The 21,453-nt window shown below is 38.7% G+C and overlaps 1 pseudogene; it reads right to left on the bottom strand.

The window, feature by feature from the left end:
- Positions 1–6,579: 6,579 nt before the first annotated feature.
- LOC132849915 (nuclear factor 7, brain-like) lies at positions 6,580–12,927 on the bottom strand (annotated as a pseudogene).
- Positions 12,928–21,453: the final 8,526 nt, after the last annotated feature.

The raw sequence follows: 21,453 nt of genomic DNA on the forward strand, positions 1-21,453 counted from the left end.
TTTAAATTTACGTCAACTGTCAGTTTTACTCCACTACATTTCCTAAATAAAATGTATACTTTTACTCCGTTATATTTCCAATAAGCATCTTCGTTAACTACAAAATAAAATCATAAGAAATGTGTGCGACTGCAGTAAGGGAGGTTTGGCGAATCACTGCTCCTAGATTGCATTACGCACGTCCGCACGCTTTATGGAGAAGCACAGACACGCGCAGTCAGAGCTGGAGGCATTTATCTATAACGGCGGCAAACAAAAGCAACCACTATTCTTATTAGCAGAGTTGATAGCACAAACAAAATATTAATGCAATATTAATACTAAATAAAAATAACATTTATTGATTTGGTCTTTGTCTTGTGAATATTTATTTTATTAATGACTGCATTCATTGGACACACTGTTTGTAGAGAATGCACACATACATGAACTGATCTGATTCAAGAATGGCATCATTACATCATGCATAAAATTTTGGTGTCCACTTTTGCCATTTAAGAATACCATAACTTTTGGCTTACTATGTAGTCATATAATATATAATATAAAACTCTTCTTGTTTTAAATTCTCACTGAGGGCTAAAACCCCCTAAAGATGAAACCCTAGAACCGCCCCTGCTCTTATGCCCACCGAAAATCACTGAAATTTTACTTTTTACTTTTACTTCAAATACTTAAGTACATTAAATATCAGAAAATTACTTTTGATATTTAAGTACAGTAAATATCAGATACTTTAAGACTTTTACTTGAGTAATATTCTAAAAGGTGACTTTCACTTCTACCAAAGTCTTTTTCTGGTACGATGCTTGTACTTTTACTCAAGTATTGCTTTCTAGTACTTTATACAACACTGTACAGCTTTAATGAGAAAACCAAATGAATAACACTCCATCAAGCATGTCTCATGAACATTCCTACTTCTAGTTGCAACTTCACCATACAGTGTACTCTGGTTCCCCCTAGCGGCTAGCCTGTATAACACACTCCGAGTCTGTCATAAAGTCTTCTCTGGTCTGTCTCTTATGTGCTCATTTCGGCTTGCAACAAATTCACAGTTCTCACAAAATTTGTAGTGTTTTGATGTAGCATTCCACATTTACCCCAGGCTTCTGCACTTTCTGGTGAAAGCATGAAGCCCATTCACGTACATGTTCTTGTACATATTCTTTTTCCTCAAAAAGAACTTATCTAATTTGAAATGTGCAGCACTTTCCTCAGCCGTAATGGTAAATGATATGAAAATGTTCTCATTATCGATATCCATAGCATATATTAGCGTTTTAATCTGTACCTACTTATCTTCTTACTGTATCTATGTGATCTGACTTCTGACACCATGTCTTGTAAGCAATTACACAGAGACAATAATTATATTTATAGCTATATTTCACATATATATTTATAGACATGATCCCAGCAGAAAACCAGTGATAAAGTGAAAACCAACTAGTTCCCTCCTTTAAGGGGTTATAGGGTCGCTTGGGCAGAAATCCAGGCTCCAGGCCTAGGCAGCAGGAGGGTGGACGGCAGAAGCGAGGAGAAGCAGTTCTCTCCAGGAGCATAACGTAGGTGCTGAACCTCCGCCTTCTACACACTCTCTCTCTTCTTGGCTACCGATGCAGAGGGCGAAGAGCTGTTTTTCCTCCATGAATTTGCAGCAGTGCACGCGCCGTTTTGATTAATTTTTGTTTCCCGGGATTATTCAGACGTAATGTTGTGTAAAAACTGAAAATTCAAATTCAAGCAAAGATGTTCTTCTGAAGCACTAGCAGCTGCATCAGCAAAGAATTTCCAACTGTTCTTGCATTTAAACGGAGTACATTTGTGTCTTTAAAACTGCAGATGCTTTAAGATCCCATCTTTCTAAATCACACCACAATGCTGACAAAGTCAGTCAAGAACTTTCAACATTTCATTGTGAATGGGGTGAATTCTGATAGATTTGTAGTGAGAAACATTTTTTCATTCACCTACAAAATCATCTGAAACACAGTGAAACAATTCAGTGTCTCTTTAAAGGATGTGGATTTAAACCAAACAATCGCCCAACATTCATCTCACACAGAAGCACAAATCACAGAAGTTATACAATAAAGGACTTCTGAACTGTACTACAAACAGTCTCAGAGAGCGGTGATAACAAAGTGCTGTGTACCTCACAGGGTACTTTCAAAAGTAAATTTGGTGAAGAGGATAGAATAGAGTTGGTTAATGATGTAAATGTTCAGACACTTGAAAACATGGTCTCTTAGGACTTCTGTATCAAACAATTGATAGCCTGAAAAATAATAAACCACCAGGAAATAATGGTTTTACTACAGATATTTATAAAATGTTTGCACAGCACGTATCTCCTTTCTTGTCAGACATTTTTAAAGAAAGTCTACAAAAAGAGTCTCTTCCACCATCGATGACTCAGGGCACCATCCCTCTGATACCTAAACCAAAAAGAAAAGATTAACTTTCTATTGATTTACTTTCTATTTCTACTGGAGTCCTATAACTCTTTTTAATAATGACTATAATTCTTGGCCTTACTTTTTGCTAAATGAGTTAAAGATGTCTATAATTTAAATTATAGATTAAACAGCAAAATTGACATACAGAAAAAAAATATATTAGGATTGTTTAAGATTTATTGAATTATTGTGACTTTATTGACAGACAGTTTTATTTCTTTTCACAAAACATTTGACTCTGTGGGGATTAATTTATAATAAAAGCATTGGGAAAATGTGACTTTGGTTCCTTTTTCTGCAAAATCAGAAGTTTGCTGTCTAAGGCTAAAGATCTCTACTTATGCAGTTCTCTCTTTATATGTTGATCACGTTAAACAAAATGACCAAATGTTATTGGATTTTGTGTCGAGGAACAAGTTTCATTAGATAAAAAACTATTAATGAATACAGTAACATCGCATAAATTTTCCTGACTTTACTAATCTGAAGAATATATTTAAAATAAATTGGCTGAGGCTAAATGATCCTAACTCAATTTGAAATGTTATCATCTCCTCCTCTGGTTTCTCTAAAACAGGTGGTTTGAATGTTTTTGTTTTTTGTAACTATCACATTTCCAGGATCCCCATCAAACTTTCTAACTTTAAACTAAGACGTTCTCAGTCTCCTGTAACAATAATAAAAGAGTAGAGCACTTTTTAACAACTCTGTCACTGAACTTCATGTGATGTCATACTGGGATGGTTTTTTATTAATATACTTTGGAAAAAATCTGGACTTATAAATATATTTTAACATGAGTGATTTCATTTAAATTGCTGCTTAAATATTCTCCTGTCAAATCCTTTGTGCCAGGAATGGCTGGGATTCCCTGCCTGAAAACCAGGGGAACATTCTGGCAGGTTATGTTTGTCTTGTGCAGTGGTCTTCACTATTTTTTTCATGTGAGCCACACTGAAAGGACAAAGTCAATAGGAGAGCCACTTTCACCGCAAAATATGCCAAGTCCCATTGCTTTGTTGCTGTTCATTTTGTGCGTGGGATTGTTTGATAAGAAATCGATCCATTTTTTAGTCCGTGTGTACAGTAAACACAAGTTGTTAACTAGCATGAAACACAAACTAGCTTCTGGCAGGCTGCCAAAAACTGGCTATTGCGCAGAACGCAGTGAGTCAGTGACGAGTCAAATTTGTAATAGAGTACATTCGTTTTTCTATGCTTCCCTGATTGTTTTTAATGTTATTTAAATGAAAAATAAATTTTAACCACATGATCATATCATCGTATTTTTTACTGCCTGTCACGAACACGGGATAAAACGGACCCAGATGCAGGATAGACAAATAAACGGGGTTTAATAACAGAAGTACACAAAACATGAAACGGACTAGAGACAGGACCAGACAACAGTTGATTCCGTGCTGCAAAAGGCAACGCGGCACAGTTAAATAGACAATGATGATAACAATAGGAATCAGGTGTTTAGAAACGGGGGGAGCAGACAAAGGCGGGGCAGACACGTGACGAGGAACATAAACAAAAGGCACGTGGCCATAGTCCGGGCTGAGTCCTGACAGAGCCATGCAAGCCGCATATTAAAGCTTGGCGAGCCGCAGGAGGCTCGCGAGCCGCGCAATAAGTAACACTGGCCATGTGCCTTTGTTTTTGTTTTGTATCACATGTGTTAGCCCCGCCCCTTTCTTAAACTCCCAACGACTACAAGATACAGGAGCATCAATATTTTAAAATAAAGTTAGCAATTATAAATTTATTATAAAGATTACATTTTTTATTCATAAAATAATTTTTTTATATGTATAATAGTATACCCCTCTTTCTTGTGTTCAAAAATGATATTTTATCCTTTTTTTATCCTCCCTGACTGTTGATTTAAATTGTGTTGTTCTTGTTTTGTTTAAAATAAAGTTCATTAACAAAAAAAAAGTATGCAATGTACAAACGAACAATTCACACAAAATGTTATTAGTATCCCTATCTGGGTTAAAATCAAGTACAATCTTATTACTAATCCTAACTGGGTTACACTTCTAAAGATCTTTAGGGACATTAATTCTCAGGTAGCTTTTTATGTTTTTGTTTTGGGTTTTTTCAAAGGAAGAAAAAGGAAACCTTTGGAATTTGAGTGCATTTCTGTTTAGACAAAAACTGTGTGCTGTTTGCTCTCAGTTACAGGTACAATGACTTTATGATTTGTGGATTTCTAGATTAGCAAAAATACATCCAAAATACAATTCAAAATCTCTACCACAGATGTATAAGTAGGTATTTATTTGCAGTTTATCGATTCTTAAATAATAAATGAAAATGTTCAGCAGACACAAGAGCAAGACATCTGTTTAGTATATCCAATTCATCCAATTCACACACTGTACTCACTGAAAAAGTGTAAAAGACGTCAGCTGGAATTGTCACATCTCACTTTAAAAGAAAGCTGCACACTGAAACATGTTAAATATGTTGGGATTGAAATATTGGTGATGTGTTTAATAAATCTGGTGTTAATTTATTTGAACTCAGAATCTGTTACAATATAAATCTTGGTCTCTTTTGAACATCACATGTTAATTATAAATGTTAATATGCAGGATGGACGACCCACTTCATATGTGGACCACTAACCAAAGAGATGGTTGTTGACTTCTGGAGAGCACAGAGCACAGAGCAACCACTCTCCGCTGAACATTGACAGATCATCTGTAGAGATGGTACGCAGCAGCATCTCTATTTCTTTAGAAGGCTGAGGAAGACACATCTCACTCCCCCCATCCTGACTACTTTTTACAGAGGAACAATTATGAGCATTCTGAGCAGCTGCCTCAATTTCTGGTTTGGGAACTGCACCATCTCGGATCGCAAGACCCTTCAGCGGATAGTGAGGTCAGCTGAGAAGATCATTGGGGTCTCTCTTCCCTCTATCATGGACATTTAAACCACACGCTTGCATCCGCAAAGCCAACAGCATTGTGGATGACCCCACACACCCCTCACACATACTCTTCATCCTCCTGCTGTCTGGAAAAAGGTACCAAAGTATTCAGGCCCTCACGACCAGACTGTGTAACAGTTTCTTCAAACAAGCCATCGGACTTCTCAATAACTGAACTGAACTGTACTGAGCACAACACACACACGCACATCATCTGTATGGACTGTACAGACCTACAGTACACCAAATACAAACACTTCCAATATACATCCATCAAACTGTTTACATGCTGTTTTGCACACTGTTTTTGCTCATTGCACATTCTGTCTCATAGTTGTTTGCTGTTTTGCAAACTCCTTTACAATATCTGGCAACTGCTGCTATAATACTAACTTGTTCATTCCAGGATTTCTGCACACGCAATATTGTCGAACATACAGTACTTACACTGGTCGGTGCTGTTTCTGTTTATTTTCTCGTGTATTGTCTTTTGTGTATTGTCTTGTATTCTTTGTTAGCACTGTCTTTTGTCTTGTCCTGCACTGTTTGCACCAGGTTGCACAGTTGCAATTTATGTGGCTCGGACTACTTACTAAGTCCTTAGTTCTGTCTTTGTTTTATGTAGCACCCTGGTCCCTGAGAAACTTTGTCTCATTTCACTGTGTACTACAACAGCTATATATGGTTAAAATGACAATAAAAGCTTCTTGACTTGACTAATTACTCTGTAGACTTTTACTAAAGACATTTTAAAGTTTATTTAAACATTTTAAAATACATCATTTAAAAAATCATCTATTTCATATTTTAAATTCTACATTTAAACAGGCTTTTATGTTTTTAACTTCCTCCAGTGGTTTATTTGTTTGTTATTGTTGTGTGCTTTGTAGTTATTTGAACTTAATATTATTATTTTTCTTTTAATTACTCTTAATTTCAGCAAAGTCATTACTTTTACTCAAAACCCTGTTAATTTCATTAATTACCTTAGAATTTTGAGATATAATTTTGAATACTCAGAATAATATTTTCTATCAATATTTTCAGTTTTCACATTATTTTGACTTAATTGAGTGAGCTGTATCAAAGTGAATTGAAATAATGTCACGGCAATTAAAAAAATTGTTCACAATGAACTGTTAAGTGAAAAACAAACTTTCACAGAGAATCTGAATCTTTTAATCTGCAATATTTCATTAATAACCTGAAATAAAACAATATGAGCTCTAACTGATCTGATTCACTCTTACAGAACACTGAAGTGGGAGGATCTTTAGAGGAGATTCTTTAGCAAAAACATTTATTAATGGCAGTAATTTGTCAGTAAATGTGTGTGTGAAAGTGTGTATGTGTGTGTTAGTGAAAGGGTCGGAGAATGACAGCTTTCATTGGTGTAGAATATGCTCTATATTCACCTTTATCATACCCCACATCCCAGATTCCACTTCTGGAGGCTATGTTCCACTTCATCTGAGCAGATTCTGTCATCACACCCGCATACCAGCCGGTATTGTCTCCAACATCAACATCCCAGCAGTGAGTTAAAGCCCTCAGAGCCCAGGATACAGCTATATTTATCAAATCTCTCTGGATTATCAGGAAGTTTCTGTTCCTCATCACTGAATCTCACACTGGTCAGATCATCAGATACAATGAGATTAGGATGAACAGTGTTGGGGTCCAGAGTTACAGGTGCTGAAAACACACACACACACACACACACACACACACACACACACACACACACACACACACACACACACACACACACTGATCAGTCTGACACCTAATAGAAGCCTTTCAAAATAAGAGTTCCCTGTTACATGAGTACAAAATGAACATAATAATAATAATAATAATAATAATAATAATAATAATAATAATAATAATAATAATAATAATAATAATAATTCATGTTTAAAAAACATTAATCATGTCTTTTATTATCAGTTTTGTTTTACTAAACAAACTCAGAAAAACGGTTGGCAAAAAGAAGAGAAAAAAAATTCATGTTTAATATGTGCACACACTTCTTATCAGAAAGAAAGAAAGAAAGAAAGAAAGAAAGAAAGAAAGAAAGAAAGAAAGAAAGACTCACTGTATTGGACAGTGTCCTGCATCTTCTCCCAGACTCTGAACTTCAGGTTGGCCAGATGTTTTGCCACATGGATCAGTGCTCCTGAAAGCTCCTCTGGATGCTGCAGTGTGCACTGGGCTCTGCAAAAACATTCAGGAGTCAGTGTTGCTGTGGCTTTGGATTCAGAAACACAGAGAAGCAGAGAGACAGGAACCACATCACTCACCTTTTCACTGTGGCCTTGTAGTTCTGGAAAACAACAAAGCACATATCAGTGGATATGATTTACATTTTTACACCACTGAAATGTGACGTTTCTGATGATGGAAAGAAGTTTTACTTTCTCACAGTATAAATACTGACTACATGACCCTCACTTGTAAGAACAGGACGTCTTCAGCTCTCATCCCCTCTTCTATGGCTCTGATTGTGTCTGAAAGAGATGATATGTCTCTGCTCAGCTTCTCAATCTTCTCCTTCATCATCTGATTCTTCTGCTCCACTTCCTCTCATAGTGCAGCGATCCTGACTGCTTCTTCATCTCGTAGAAACTGGTGAAGCTTCTCAAACTGTTCCTTAATCTGACGCTCTGTGTGTTGGGACTGAATCTTTAGTGAAGAGGAAATTAAATGAAATATAACTGATTTTACAATGATGGATATTATAATTCTATCAAAACCATGTTATTTACTGTAACCTTTATATGTTCGGCAGTCTGACTCCAGTTCAGTTTACAGTCTGTAAAAATCTTTAGTTTCTCCTGTAGGGGCTTCGGTGCAGTTTTGAGCTCCTCCCGAAATAAATTAACACACTGCATGGAGACTCTGTGTTTCAGCTCTTATTGTACACATCGTTATTCACTGTTAATGGTTAAGGGGATTTAACTATACAATTCAATGTTTGTTATTAAAGAACATGGCACAATAAATGCTTTTAAAAAGCACCAGGTGCAAAAAATTAAAAAATTTAGACTTAGATGATCTGGATTTACTGGTGTACACTGCTTTAGTCTGAAATAGAAGCTCTGCTCCTGTGGAAAATCTGAATATGACTTAATAACAGTAATTACTGCATGAAGACATTTATCTCAAGGCTTTTTTTATTTATTTATTTTTTAATGAAAAAAATAATAATAATTTAAATTATAGATAAATAAATGGGGCAGTGGTATGGGGCAGTGGTATGGGGCAACTGGTTAAGGCTCTGGTTTGTTGATTGGAGGATCGGGGTTTAAGACCTAGCACAGCCAAGCCGCCACTGCTGGGCCCTTGAGCAGGGCCCTCAACCATCCACACTCCAGGGGCGCTGTATCATAGTTGCCCCTGCACTCTGACCCCAACCTCCTCAGTTGGGTTATGTGAAGTAAAAAGAATTCCGCTGTAATGTATATGTGGCAATAATAAAGGCTTCTATGCCCCCCGTTCTTCTTCTTCTTCTTCTTCTTCTTCTTCTTCTTCTTCTTCTTCTTCTTCTTCTAAAGAGCTTTCACAATGCAAAAGCATCAGAAAATTATGGGAAGCTTAGACTTACTCTAACACAAAGGATTTGGCTGTTTATGTACAGTAGGTGACACTTTAGTCTGTGGGAATCTGAGTATAATAAAAATAGCATGCTTACATAGCATTCAAGTTTTCAATTCAAGTTCACCTTCTAAGAACCGGTTTGCCTTTCCACCGGCTAGAGAGCATCAAGAGCCGAGTGTGACGTCACTTTATACATGTCACGTGTCCCAGCAACTTTAGCGCAGCAGCGGATGTTGCGGATGTTGCTTTACTGTTAATGCGCATGGCTTTGTGACCTTACATTAACGCGGCGAAAAAAACGTGTACGTGCAGCTCCATATAATCTGTATAAACGGAGGTTGTAATCGATAAAGTACATAACGTTATTTTATCGCTAACACAGAAAAAAGTTAGCCTTAGCATGTAGCTACATACTATCATGTGTGCAGATAATGTATCATATCGCGGTAAAGTAAAAGTGTATTAAACATTAGTATACTTAAGGTACATTATCAAATGCGCTAACAGTAGCCCCGCCCACAGCCCCTAACACAAGCGGTTCTTAAGTCTAGACCAGCAACGTTTTGGTGCTACTTAAGAACCACTTTTCCTGGTTCAGAGCCGGTGTTTTGGCGGTCGAAACAGAAAGAACTGGCTCTAAATTAGGCTCTGGCTCCGAACCAGCACTCGAACTGCCTCGGTGGAAAAGGGGCATTAGATATTCTGGGAACTACCAGGAGTCCTGAGTTTTGTGATCTCAGAGAGCGTGAAGGATTGTAACGTGTTAGAAGACTGGTTAGATACATGGGAGCTAAACCATTAAGAGCCTTGTATATTAGTAGCCGCAGCTTATAATCAATTCTAAACTTAACAGGTAGCCAGTGTAGAGATGATAAAATTGGGGTTATATGATCATACTTTCTTGTCCTAGTGAGAACTCTGGCAGCTGCATTTTGGACTAACTGTAGCATATTTATTAAAGATGCAGAACAACCACCTAGTAATGCATTACAATAGTCCAGTCTAGAGGTCATGAATGCATGAACTAGCTTCTCAGCATCAGAGACAGAAATGATGTTTCTCAGCTTGGCAATATTTCTAAGGTGGAAGAAGGCTGTTTTTGTAATATGGGCGATATGATTTTGAAGTTGCTGTCAAATATAACACCCAGGTCTTTCTCTGTCGAGCTACTAGTAACAGTACATCCCTCTAAATGGATGTTAAACTGTGAGAGTTTCTGTGTACTGGTTTTTGGACTGATAAGTAGTATTTCTGTCTTATCAGAGTTTAACAGCAGAAAATTACAGTTCATCCAGCCTTTTATCTCTGTAAGGCATTGAGTTAATTTGGACACTTTAGTATTTCATCTGGTTTTGATGAGATATATAACTGTGTGTCGACAGCATAGCAGTGGAAACTAATCCCATGTCTTCTAATGATGTTCCCTACTGGAAGCATGTATATCGTGAAAAGCAGATGTCCTAGAACTGATCCTTGAGGGACCCCATAATTAACTGGTAATAATCTGGAGGATTCACCATTTAATTCTACAAAATGGTATCGATCAGACAGGTAGGATCTAAACCAACTTAAAGCCTGTCCATGAATACCTGTGTAATTTTGTAAACGATCTAGGAGAATGTTGTGATCTATAGTGTTGAATGCAGCACTAAGTTCGAGTAGAACTTAGTTCGCGGCAAGTAGAACAAGTCGTTTGTGACTTTCTCAAGTGCAGTTTCTGTGCTATGATGGGGCCTGAAACCTGATTGAAACTCTTCGAGGATATTGTTGTCCTGTAGGAAGGAGCTTAGTTGAACAGACACAACCTTTTGTAGTATTTTATACATAAATGGAAGGTGTGAAATAGGTCTGTAATTTGATAGGTCATTTGAATCTAAATTAGGTTTTTTGATGAGTGGCCTAATAACTGCCAACTTGAAAGACTTAGGGACGTAACCTAAAGATAACGAGGAGTTAATAATATGAAGAAGAGGCTCACCAGCTTTATATAACACTTCTTTCAGTAATTTAGTTGGGATGAGGTCTAGTGAACAAGTTATTGATTTAGCTGTAGTAATAAGCTTATCTAACTCTTCCTGTCCTGTACTTGTACCTGGGTCACTAGTTGCTCTCATATGTTGAGCGTCACCTATTTTATTCATGATACTTTCGATTTTATCAGTGAAGAATCTCATAAAATCCTCACTACTGAACTATGTAGTGATGGAATGATGTAGTGATGGAATAGTTTGTTCAGATTCTGTTTTTTTTTGTTAATCTAGCCACTGTGTTATATTAAAACCTGGGATTATTTTCTATGAGTTTGCTCAGGTGCTCAGCCCTGGCAGCTTTTAGAGCCTGTTTATAGCTGGACATACTGTCCTTATATGCAATTCTAAAAACCTCTAATTTGGTTTTTCTCCACTTTTGCTTGAGGTTACGGGTTTCTCTCTTGAGGGTGTGAGTATGATTATTATACCACGGTGCAAGCGTTTTATCTCTAACCTTCTGTAATCGGATTTATTACACTATACTTTTATCTTCAACCTATATGTAGATGTATATATATATATACATAATTTATTTACCTTACAGTCTGTTACTGCCTCCTCAACGGGGCAGAATTTGTAGTTGGTGTGTTTTCTTGAAGTCTGACACACCACACTGGCACATCAATGGCTGTTGATCATCCAGACAGAAGAGTTTGAGTTTCTCACTGTTTCAAACCATGATGAAGAGCTCTGACTTCTCTCCAGTAAGAAAGTCTCACACAGGTTCTTTAAGGCCAGATTTACAGGAGGATTTTCTAGAGATGACATTCTCTGGATCCTTTGGTCTCCCAGAACTGCTGCAAACACACTTTACACACACTGTGACTGCAGTGCAGAACAGCTGGATCCTTGAATAATTCACAGCACACAAAACAGGAAAAATCCTTCTCTGAAAACTTAGAAGCCATTTTACTTTACTGATGTTGTTGTTCTCTCCAGTCCCAACCCTCAGAATGTGTTGAAAATTAACACTGATTTTAGGTTTGTTAATACTTGACTTTGTAGTTCCAGGTGTAAAAAGCCCTTAAATGAACAGTAGTCCATATTTATTGCTTATTTATACAAATAGCCTAAACTTGATTTAAAAAACTAACATATTAAAGTATGGCCTTAGCACAAACATATAAACTCAGTGAGGAAACTCTTTTGAAAAACTGATATCTGCTCTAAAATACTTGTTTGTGATTAGAAACACTTCCTGTCACTCATTTTATAGACACTTTATTCTAGGTTCTGGGAACAGAGCTTTTGATGTTTCTGATGATGAAAGTTTTACTTTCTCAAAGTATAAATACTAACTGAAGGATCCTCATTGTTCGAACAGGACGTATTAAGCTCTCTTCTCCTCTTCTTTGGCTCTGATTGTGACATTGAACCGAGGTGTCTTAACGGGTAAAATGACCCAAATGCAGGGATAACAAAAAGGGGGGTTGATTTAAGGGCTAGAAACACTAGGAAACTGGAAACTAAAAACTGGAAACAGAACACAGGAACACAAATACAAATACAAGAGACAAAGACTCAGCAACAAACAGACACAAGACAACTGGTATAAATGAGGTGACAATCATTGAAACACAAGGAACAGATGTGCAGAGGTGGGAATGGATAAGGAATGGGGGGCAAACACAGGTGATACACATAACAAAAACAAAAAACACATCATACAAGACACAAAAACTGCCAGAATGTACCCCTATTGTCCATGGAAGGGAATTGTCCCAGCCATTCCTGACAGATTGTGTCTGAAAGAGATGATATGTCTCTGCTCATCTTCTCCTTCATCATCTGACTCTTATGCTCTTCTTCCTCTCTCAGTTCAGCAATCCTAAGTGCCTCTTCATCTCATAGAAACTGGTGAAACTTCTCAAACTGCTCCTTAATCTGATGCTCTGTTTTGGGCCAGAATCAACAGTGAAGAGGAAATGAAATTAAATACAACTAATTTTACAATGATGGAGAATATAATTCTTATTTTTAATTACCAAGTATAAAATAATTAACCTCAATTTTTATCCAGTGATTAAAGATAAAATCAGGCATAAATAAAAATGCAGCATTATTCCCACCATGACAATGCTCTATACTTTTAACTGTTAAAATTGATAATTTAGTGAAGAAGAAGAGGAGAAAAAAGAAGAAGAAGAAGAAGCGTGAGAGTATCCTCTGTGTTTATGTTCAATTTAAATAGATAAAGAGTAAAAAGGTTACTCTTGTGTCAGGTTACAATTCAATTCAAACACACACATAGGGATTTCTTTTAATAGAACGTTTGGTAAAGCATGCACAAGACCCTTATGAAGAGTTCAAGTTCAAGTTCAAGTTCAACTTTATTTGTATAGCACATTTACAAACAGCCACATGGCTGACCAAAGTGCTTCACAGTGCGTTTGACATACACACACATACACTTAAGAATACACACATGCACAAAGTAGTTCAAGAAACTAAAATAAGAATTCTTAAAAAAAATATATGTATATATGTAAATATATATAAAAATCAATAAATAATAAATAAAATAACCAGTGTAAAAGAAGGTGAGATAAATAAAACCATAAACCGGATATAAACAGACATAATCCCCTGGGCAAATCATGAAAAGGCAAGAGAAAATAAGTGGGTCTTTAGAGGTGAGGTGATAGAGGTGATAGTTTAGCTATAAATAAAAGGCTCAAGCGTCCCTTTGTCCGTTAGATCTTGGGTTTATTTTGTTTAAACTCTTGCGTCTTAAAGTACATCAGCACAAGGCTGTGCTTGGAGCATAGTATATAAAGAAGATTTACAGCTTTGGAGGAGAGGCTACTGTTGTGAAAAATCCTGGGGCCTTAAGAGAATATATTTATATTATTATATTATATTATTATTATATTATATATTATTAACCAGAAGTCAGAGGGTAAATAAAAGAGGCACTCTTTATTATAGTAACTCAGCAGACAGGAGAAGAAAGAGTGTAAACAGGGGACTCAGGGCCATAGAATAGAACTGTTCCAGACACGTAATGAGCTCATGGGTGATATGAAGTAGCTGGAAGCGGCGATAGCTCGCCATGACATCAGCGGGCACCGGCCTTGGGTAGGGAGAAGGACGAGGATGGTGAGGTAAGGACCTGATGGGGCGGCCAGGATGAGTCGGCTGACCTTGAGGCGAAAGGTCTGAGGGGAGATAAGGGGAGTTAGAGGAGATAAAGGAATGGGAGCTTGAGATAAGTGTAAACAAGCCCAGCCTGAGCAAGGACATGCTGAGATCATAACATGAGATCATATCAAAATTCAAGCAGTTAGCAGATTAGAGGACTCATCAAAGAACTCCTTTGTTTTTTGTACAGAAGTAACATTATAGCAGCAATAGCTTAACAATAATGACAACAGTATAACAGCAATAGTTTAGCAAGAGTTTAGCAAGAGTTTTAGCAATAGTGACAATATAAGATGACAAATAGATAAGAGCTTTCTTTTAACATAATAACTTTTGACATAAATCAGACTCATAGAGTGACTTATAATTATTAAAAATCATGTATAGAAGAAAATAGCAAAGGAGAAACTTACCCATTGTAGTTGAATGAAGGATTAATCTTCAGGACGTCTGGCATGGAAAAACATGGAGAGGCAAATGTAACTTTGAACAGGGAGTGAAGCTCTTTTTTGAGAACACTTTTTTAATAACAAAAATTGTTGTTTAGACATAATTGTTATGTCGAACGAAGAAGACCCAGGGTCACAGGCCTGGGCTCCCGGACCTGGGCCCCGGGGAACTAAGGGGAGAAAAATCCATAAATGGGCATATGGGCAAAAGGTGAAGGAAAAACAAGGGGATTGTAAGGAACAGGACGTTACAAAAACATATGAGATGATTCCGGTAAATAAGGTGACATAATGATAAGGTGATATGAAAACGGGTCTGTGAGGAGGGGAACCAATAAGGAGGCGCTTGGAAGCGTACTGTATATATAGAGGAGAATTTTTGGGGCCAAATGTGTATGTGTAAAAAAAAACCCGTTACTTTGCAGGACCGTCCTGAGGGTTTTTTTGTTTTTGCATGCCGATGTTCTTCATGAAGATGGTCTTTTTGGGTTTTTGGGATTTCTTTTGTTACTTTCAAATTGGCAATTTCTCTTAGAGAATTGTTGGCTGATTGACCACAATAAAGAAGTTTGCTCATTCTCATCCAGGTCTGAGGAGCTTTCCCATTGTTTTAATTCGTATTAATGTTAGTGCTATCAGTAAATTAAGTTTAAGTAACAATTATATAGTATAAAAATATTATAAAGTATATCAGTATAATTCACCCTGATATGTGCCGACTTGGAGACGGGCTCTAAGTTCCCACATATTTAATGGCACCCCAGATGGGACCTCTGTAGGGACGGTGTGAACTGCCTCCAGAATCGGGACCGCTCTCTCTGACAGGCTACAGAGGCCGGCCATAAATAACAAGGTAAGCAGACGCCTGTTAAACTCAAATGTCTGTGTATAGTGAATCTGTGGCCTGAGCAGGGAGGGGTGGCCCTGGGAAGGAGAGCAGCCAGCCGCCCTTGAGATAAGAACTCCTAAGGGTGAGATAAAGAGCTGGATGAGAAAAAGCAAAGGGAAAGCCCCATAACTAGATAAGGTTTTGATGTGTGACTGTGTGTGTGTGTGTGTGTGTGTGAAAAATCTCATGAGTGTACTATGTTGTGGTTAGGCCTGGATAAAATTCCTGGAGCGTACCGCCGGTGTGAGTGCTATTAAACTCACGGACCGGGGCAGGACGGCAGGTGGTAAAGTGCATGGTAAAATTCCTGGAGCATACCGCCGGTGTGAGTGCTATTAAACTCACGGACCGGGGAAGGACGGCAGGTGGTAAAGTGCACGGTAAAATTCCTGGAGCGTACCGCCGGTGTGAGTGCTATTAAACTCACGGACCGGGTCAGAACGGCAGGTGGTGAAAACGCGTTAGTCCCTAGATACCGCTGTTGGTTGAGACAGGTCTGCTTGGTAGGGACGGTGGAAAAAAAAAGGGGGGGGGGGGGTATTAAGTGTATGATAATCTGTGTATGAGAATCTGTATATGATAATCTGTGTATGATAATCTGAGTATGATAATAAGTGGATAATAAGTGATAGGTGATAAGTGTACGTGTGTACATAGATAAGTACACAAAATAAGTACACACGTGATAAGTGTACGTGAACACACAAGCACAAATGAACAAACAAGTACACACGTGATAAGTGTACGATGAACAAACAAGTACACACGTGATAAGTGTACGTAATGAGTACACGGTAATGTGTAAACTGTGTATGGATCGTTCATGTGCATTGTTGAACCGAATGACGATTCGGATTGCTGTTTGATGTAGTAAAAGTGTGGTGTGTGGGTAAGTAAAGAACAGAGGTAAGTAAGCACGACACCAGTATTGTATAAAGTAGTAGAAAACAATACTTGAATAAAAGTGCAAGTATCATACTAGAAAAAGATTTTGGTAGAATATTTTACCATATATTATAATATAACACCTTTTATAATGATAATTAAGCAAAACGTCTCAAAGTATCTGATATATACTGTACTTAAAAAGCTGAAGTAGAAATAAGAAGTAAAATTCAGTGATTGTGAATTTGATTGTGATTGAGAGTGATTTTAGGCAAGCTAGGAGCAGGGTTTAGGCCTCAGTGTGAAATTAAAGCAAGAGGTTTATATTATATGACTACATAGTCAGAAAAAATTATGGTATTATGTAAAAGGGCAGAATAGACAAATTTGAATAGATCAGTTCATGTATGTGTGCAGTCTCCACAGTGTGTCCAGTATGTAGTCATCAAAAAAAATAAATAAATGAATAAATAAATAAAATGAACAAATAATAATATCGACAAGACAAAGACCAGAGTAATGATTATTGTGTTTATGAAGTATTGCATGGAGTGTTTGCATTAATGTTTTGTTTGTGCTGTAACTGTAGGAACAAGAATTGTGACATTTCACCGCGGTTGGGTGTTTTTGCGCTCTTTCCAGCTCTGACAGCGCGTGCACGCTGCGTGCGCTTGTGCTTTTCCATGGAGCGTGCGGACGTGAGTAATGCAATCCAGTCTAGGAGCAGTGTAATCTCCCTTATGGCATTTGTCTGGTTTTAGTCTGTAGTAACGAGTAACGAAGATGCTTAGTGGAAATATAACGGAATAAATGTGGAAAGGGTAAGTTCAAAAATTCGGACGTATGTAAAGAAGTTCTTGTACTCTGTTACAGTAGAACACGGCACGATACGCACGATTCAGCGCATCCGGCTACACACACAAAGGATTGCATGAAGAGCAGTTAATATCCTGAGTAAAACGAGAAAAGAGAATTATTTTGTTGCATTTTATATTCAAGAACAGTCATCATCATCCTGCGTTTAAGTTATAATTCCTCTTAGTAACAACGTCACGGACACGCACAGCTTCGCCCAGTATTACGAGCACCGCTAGGGGATGAGGCTGCATTAACTTCATTGTAACTTTTGAGCATTAGATCCTCTAAATACACGGTCATGTTTTATTTATTAAGCCCACACACAAAGCATAATATGATTTATAGTGGTCGTACAAGTGTGATCAAGTTGATCGTTACCTGAACTAGGCGGCGCTAGTTCAGTTGGTTAACTTGCCTTTAAGCTCTTCCTTTTTTTCCTCACTGGAGTGATTTCTTTCATAACAAATATTATAGATTTTCATATTCTTAGATTCCCAAGAATCCATGGCAGTTGGAATATCTCAGCCGTATTATCCACATCACTTTGCTCGCCTCACAATCATCACGGTTCTGACCGAAAACCGTAAGTAGAAGTTCATCTCTCACTTCTCATTGGAGGATCAGAAAACTACAATTCGGTGTCAGATTTGTAGTCCAGACTCCTAGGAATCAAACAAGGCCCCACATGAGCCAATAGGTGCCCGTAGAGTAGAGATAGACAGCTTAAAGGCCAATGACGGTTCTCCATTGTATTCAGAACACTTTCCGTTTGTTTGGCAGTTGTGTGTGTGTGGCAGTTGAGGTGCGATAAGGGCCATCTGGCAGGGGGGGCTGCCAGTGATAACAATTCTTAAGGTGTATTGCGCAATCCTAGAACACACACACACACACACACACACACACACACACAGAATAGCTTTCCCGTGTTTTTATTGAGCAAATACTACTGCTTAGTGTAAAATATTCATATAAAATCCACTCTTGGATCTCTTTGACTTTAGAAAAAAATGTTTTTTGGAAGCTAAGACGTGTGGCTATGATCTTGAGTTCTTCATTAGCTCATGGCTTGTGTTTACTGTAGTGTTTTATTACAGCAAAATTATTTTGGTGGAAATGAGACCTCCATTCTAGCCTCTGTAACTCTGTGCCAGTAAGGCCTTGAATCGCCCTGATACGTGTAACCAAAACAAGAGATTGTTTTCTTTCCAATCTGGGGCATTCTCTAACCGACTAGAGGACACACTATTACATGATGTTATAAATGAGGCATTAGATGAGGAATAATAAACCAGTTAGGAGAAATTACTGAGTGACTGAAACAATTTAATTTTAATCTGGATTGGATTAATTAATTAATTGAATAACTGGTATTTATCTGATTGATTAGTGAATTAAATTATGGGATGGGTCAATACTTGGTTGATTATGTAGCTGATTGATTTTAATCCATTTTTAAGTATAACTATTGAATTAAAAGTTGTACTTTTTGTACGTATACTTTGAGATCCTAATATCTGCCTTGTTTCTCTTGAGAGCCATACTAGAAGGACTCCTGCACAACCACGTTCACCAGAAAGAGAATAAACGTTCAGCTGAAATAGTCAACAGTACACAGAAATCCAGTACCACGTGACAGTGCCACAGGGGCGAGATAGGGGTGCATGATGGAGAAGGGAAAAAGTCTGATTACTCCAGCTGCAATTATAATAATGAGGCACAAGGAGGCTGAAAAAGAAATCAGAAAGTACATGAAAAAGTGGCAAGACCGGACAAAGGGAGAATTGCAGTGGCCTGAAAGTGGGACATTTGATGAAGGGAAATGTAAAAAGATGAAGGAAAGGATAGAGTGCTGGGGGGAAGCGAAAAAGGAGAGTATAGATAAAACTATGAAGAAATGGGAGATAGTGGAGTGGTTTGAACAGGAAGGAAAGAGAAGAAGGGAAGAGAAGCTAAAAACGCCACAAAGCAAAGAACAGGAGAAAGAGAAGGCTACAGCCCCACCATCAGGTGAATGGGTGGAGCAGCTCCAACCCCCGCCTTACAACGAACAAAAGAAGCCCGACTACCATGGAATATACCCCGTAATAAATACGGGAGAAAAAGGTGAAGCACAAGAAATAGAGCTGGAAATCACGGGTGGACAAGTCAAAGGACTAATCCGACAAATGTCAGCAGAGGGAGGAGAATGAGATTCTAAGACACAAAGATGAGAAAAAGGGGGGCTCAGAAAACCCAAGAGGGACTACAAAAGAAGAAGGAAAAGAAAATCAACAGGAAATGGACGAAGGCAGTGGATACCAGTTGCATTGGGATGATCAGATAGAAGATATTAATACCCAGTGGGGGAAAGAACATCCTCACCTATCTCACCAACAGACAGAAGCTATAAACACGGAATGGCTGGCAGGACATCCCCAATCTCAATATATGCGAGCACACAGCACACCAGCCTCAAGAGAATATCGGATGAGGAGAAGGCGAATGCAGGACATACAGTGGGAAGAACAGAGTGCACTGATGGATAAAATGCACGAATCCCTAAAAAAGCTGGAAAGTCGCACCAGTAAGGCCTTCAGGGCAAGCCAGGGAGGACAAGGAGAGCACCACTGAGAGAAGGAAGAAAAAGGAGGAGCGGAAACGGTGGACGAAAGGGTGAAAAGATCTGCTGGACAGCAGTCACAGACCTCCCTGGCTACAGAAAATGAGGAGGAAGTATCCCAAGGGATGGGCCCAGAAGACGAAAAATCTCAGCCTGGCGACAGAAGCATGAAAGTGAGGATAGATGGAGAAGTGCAATTAACCTCACTAGAGCAGGTAAACCTATGGCCAGACAAAGAACAAGGCGAAGCAATTAAAGCAGCTCTGAAACAAAGTTGTATGGCAGATGAGACAATGCAGGAATTGAAAGAACACACATCTCACCTTGAAATGCAAGTGGAGGAGTTGAGAGGAGACCTAAAGGAAGAACAGAAGCGTGCCGAGCAAAGGATAAGAGGCCTACAATATGAAAAAGAAGAAACCACAGCAGCAATATGCAGAGGCTTGGAGAAAAGGTTGCAAGAACAAGAAGAAAAGATAGCCGAAGCAACCAGAAGAGTAAAACGAGGAAAAAGGGCCAAGCCCACCATGAGAGACAAAAGAGATGAAGCGAAGTGGAAACTACTACAGGGCCGAAGACGTGTGATCACACGGTCACAGGCTCAAAACCAACAAAGGGAGGTGGACAAAGAAGAAACTGAAACCTCCAGCGACGAAGAGGGGGAGATAGATGAGCCTGAGTCACGTGGAGCAGCAGCAGCCGAGCCGGACGAATATACAATGCCAAAGATGACAGCACAGTATCCTCTAATAGTCAAAGGACAGCAAATACATTATGTGCCATGGACCTTAATGGATGTGACTGGACTAGTAAAAAGACTGCCAAGTGTGTGTGAAGGGGCACAGAAATGGATCACAAAGTTTGAGGAACAGACAATGGGACAGAGGTGACCTGAAGGTAATCCTATGCCAGACAGTTGGGAAGGCAAAAATGATAGAAATGTTCGGCCTCACTGGACTAGGAAAAGAAGCCAATGACTCAAGAGCAGATGGAATAACCTTTGGCCCATTCAGAAACCGTCTGTGGGAACAGCTAAGGGAAGCATACCCAACTAAAGCCGATCCGGGCAAAGTGGAGAAACTAAAGCTGGATGAAGAAGAGGGAGTTGCCCAGTTTATATTGAAACTCCAGGAGTCTTGGAGGGAGGAAATGGGAGCCTCGTGGGATGAAACGCCCGCAAGTATGACACTGTTCAAGCTCATGTTGAAAAGGGCACTTCCAGCAGAAGTTCAAGACCAGCTGGAGACGGTAGTGGGTTTGAACACTATGCCATGGGCCACCTTCAAGGCAAATGTGATACACCATACAGAACTTCACAGGAAAAGGAAAAGGGAGGCAAAGAAGGCTGAAGAGAACTTGCTGGTGCAACTGCACAAGGCACAACTGGGGGAACTGACGAGAAACAAACAAGAAAGCCATGATAAGAAGAAGAAGGAGGATAAAGAATACACCAAACAGGCGGCAGTCATGGTCACCCCAGCTGCAGTTCAGGTAGCACCACCCCAAGATGGAGGAGCGCCACAGGTGGTGACACAGACACAGCCGTTGCCCCAACTATGATACAGTATCCCATGGGATACCCAACAAGTTATC

Source organism: Tachysurus vachellii, chromosome 8 (assembly GCF_030014155.1).
Source record: "Tachysurus vachellii isolate PV-2020 chromosome 8, HZAU_Pvac_v1, whole genome shotgun sequence".
Taxonomy (NCBI): domain Eukaryota; kingdom Metazoa; phylum Chordata; class Actinopteri; order Siluriformes; family Bagridae; genus Tachysurus; species Tachysurus vachellii.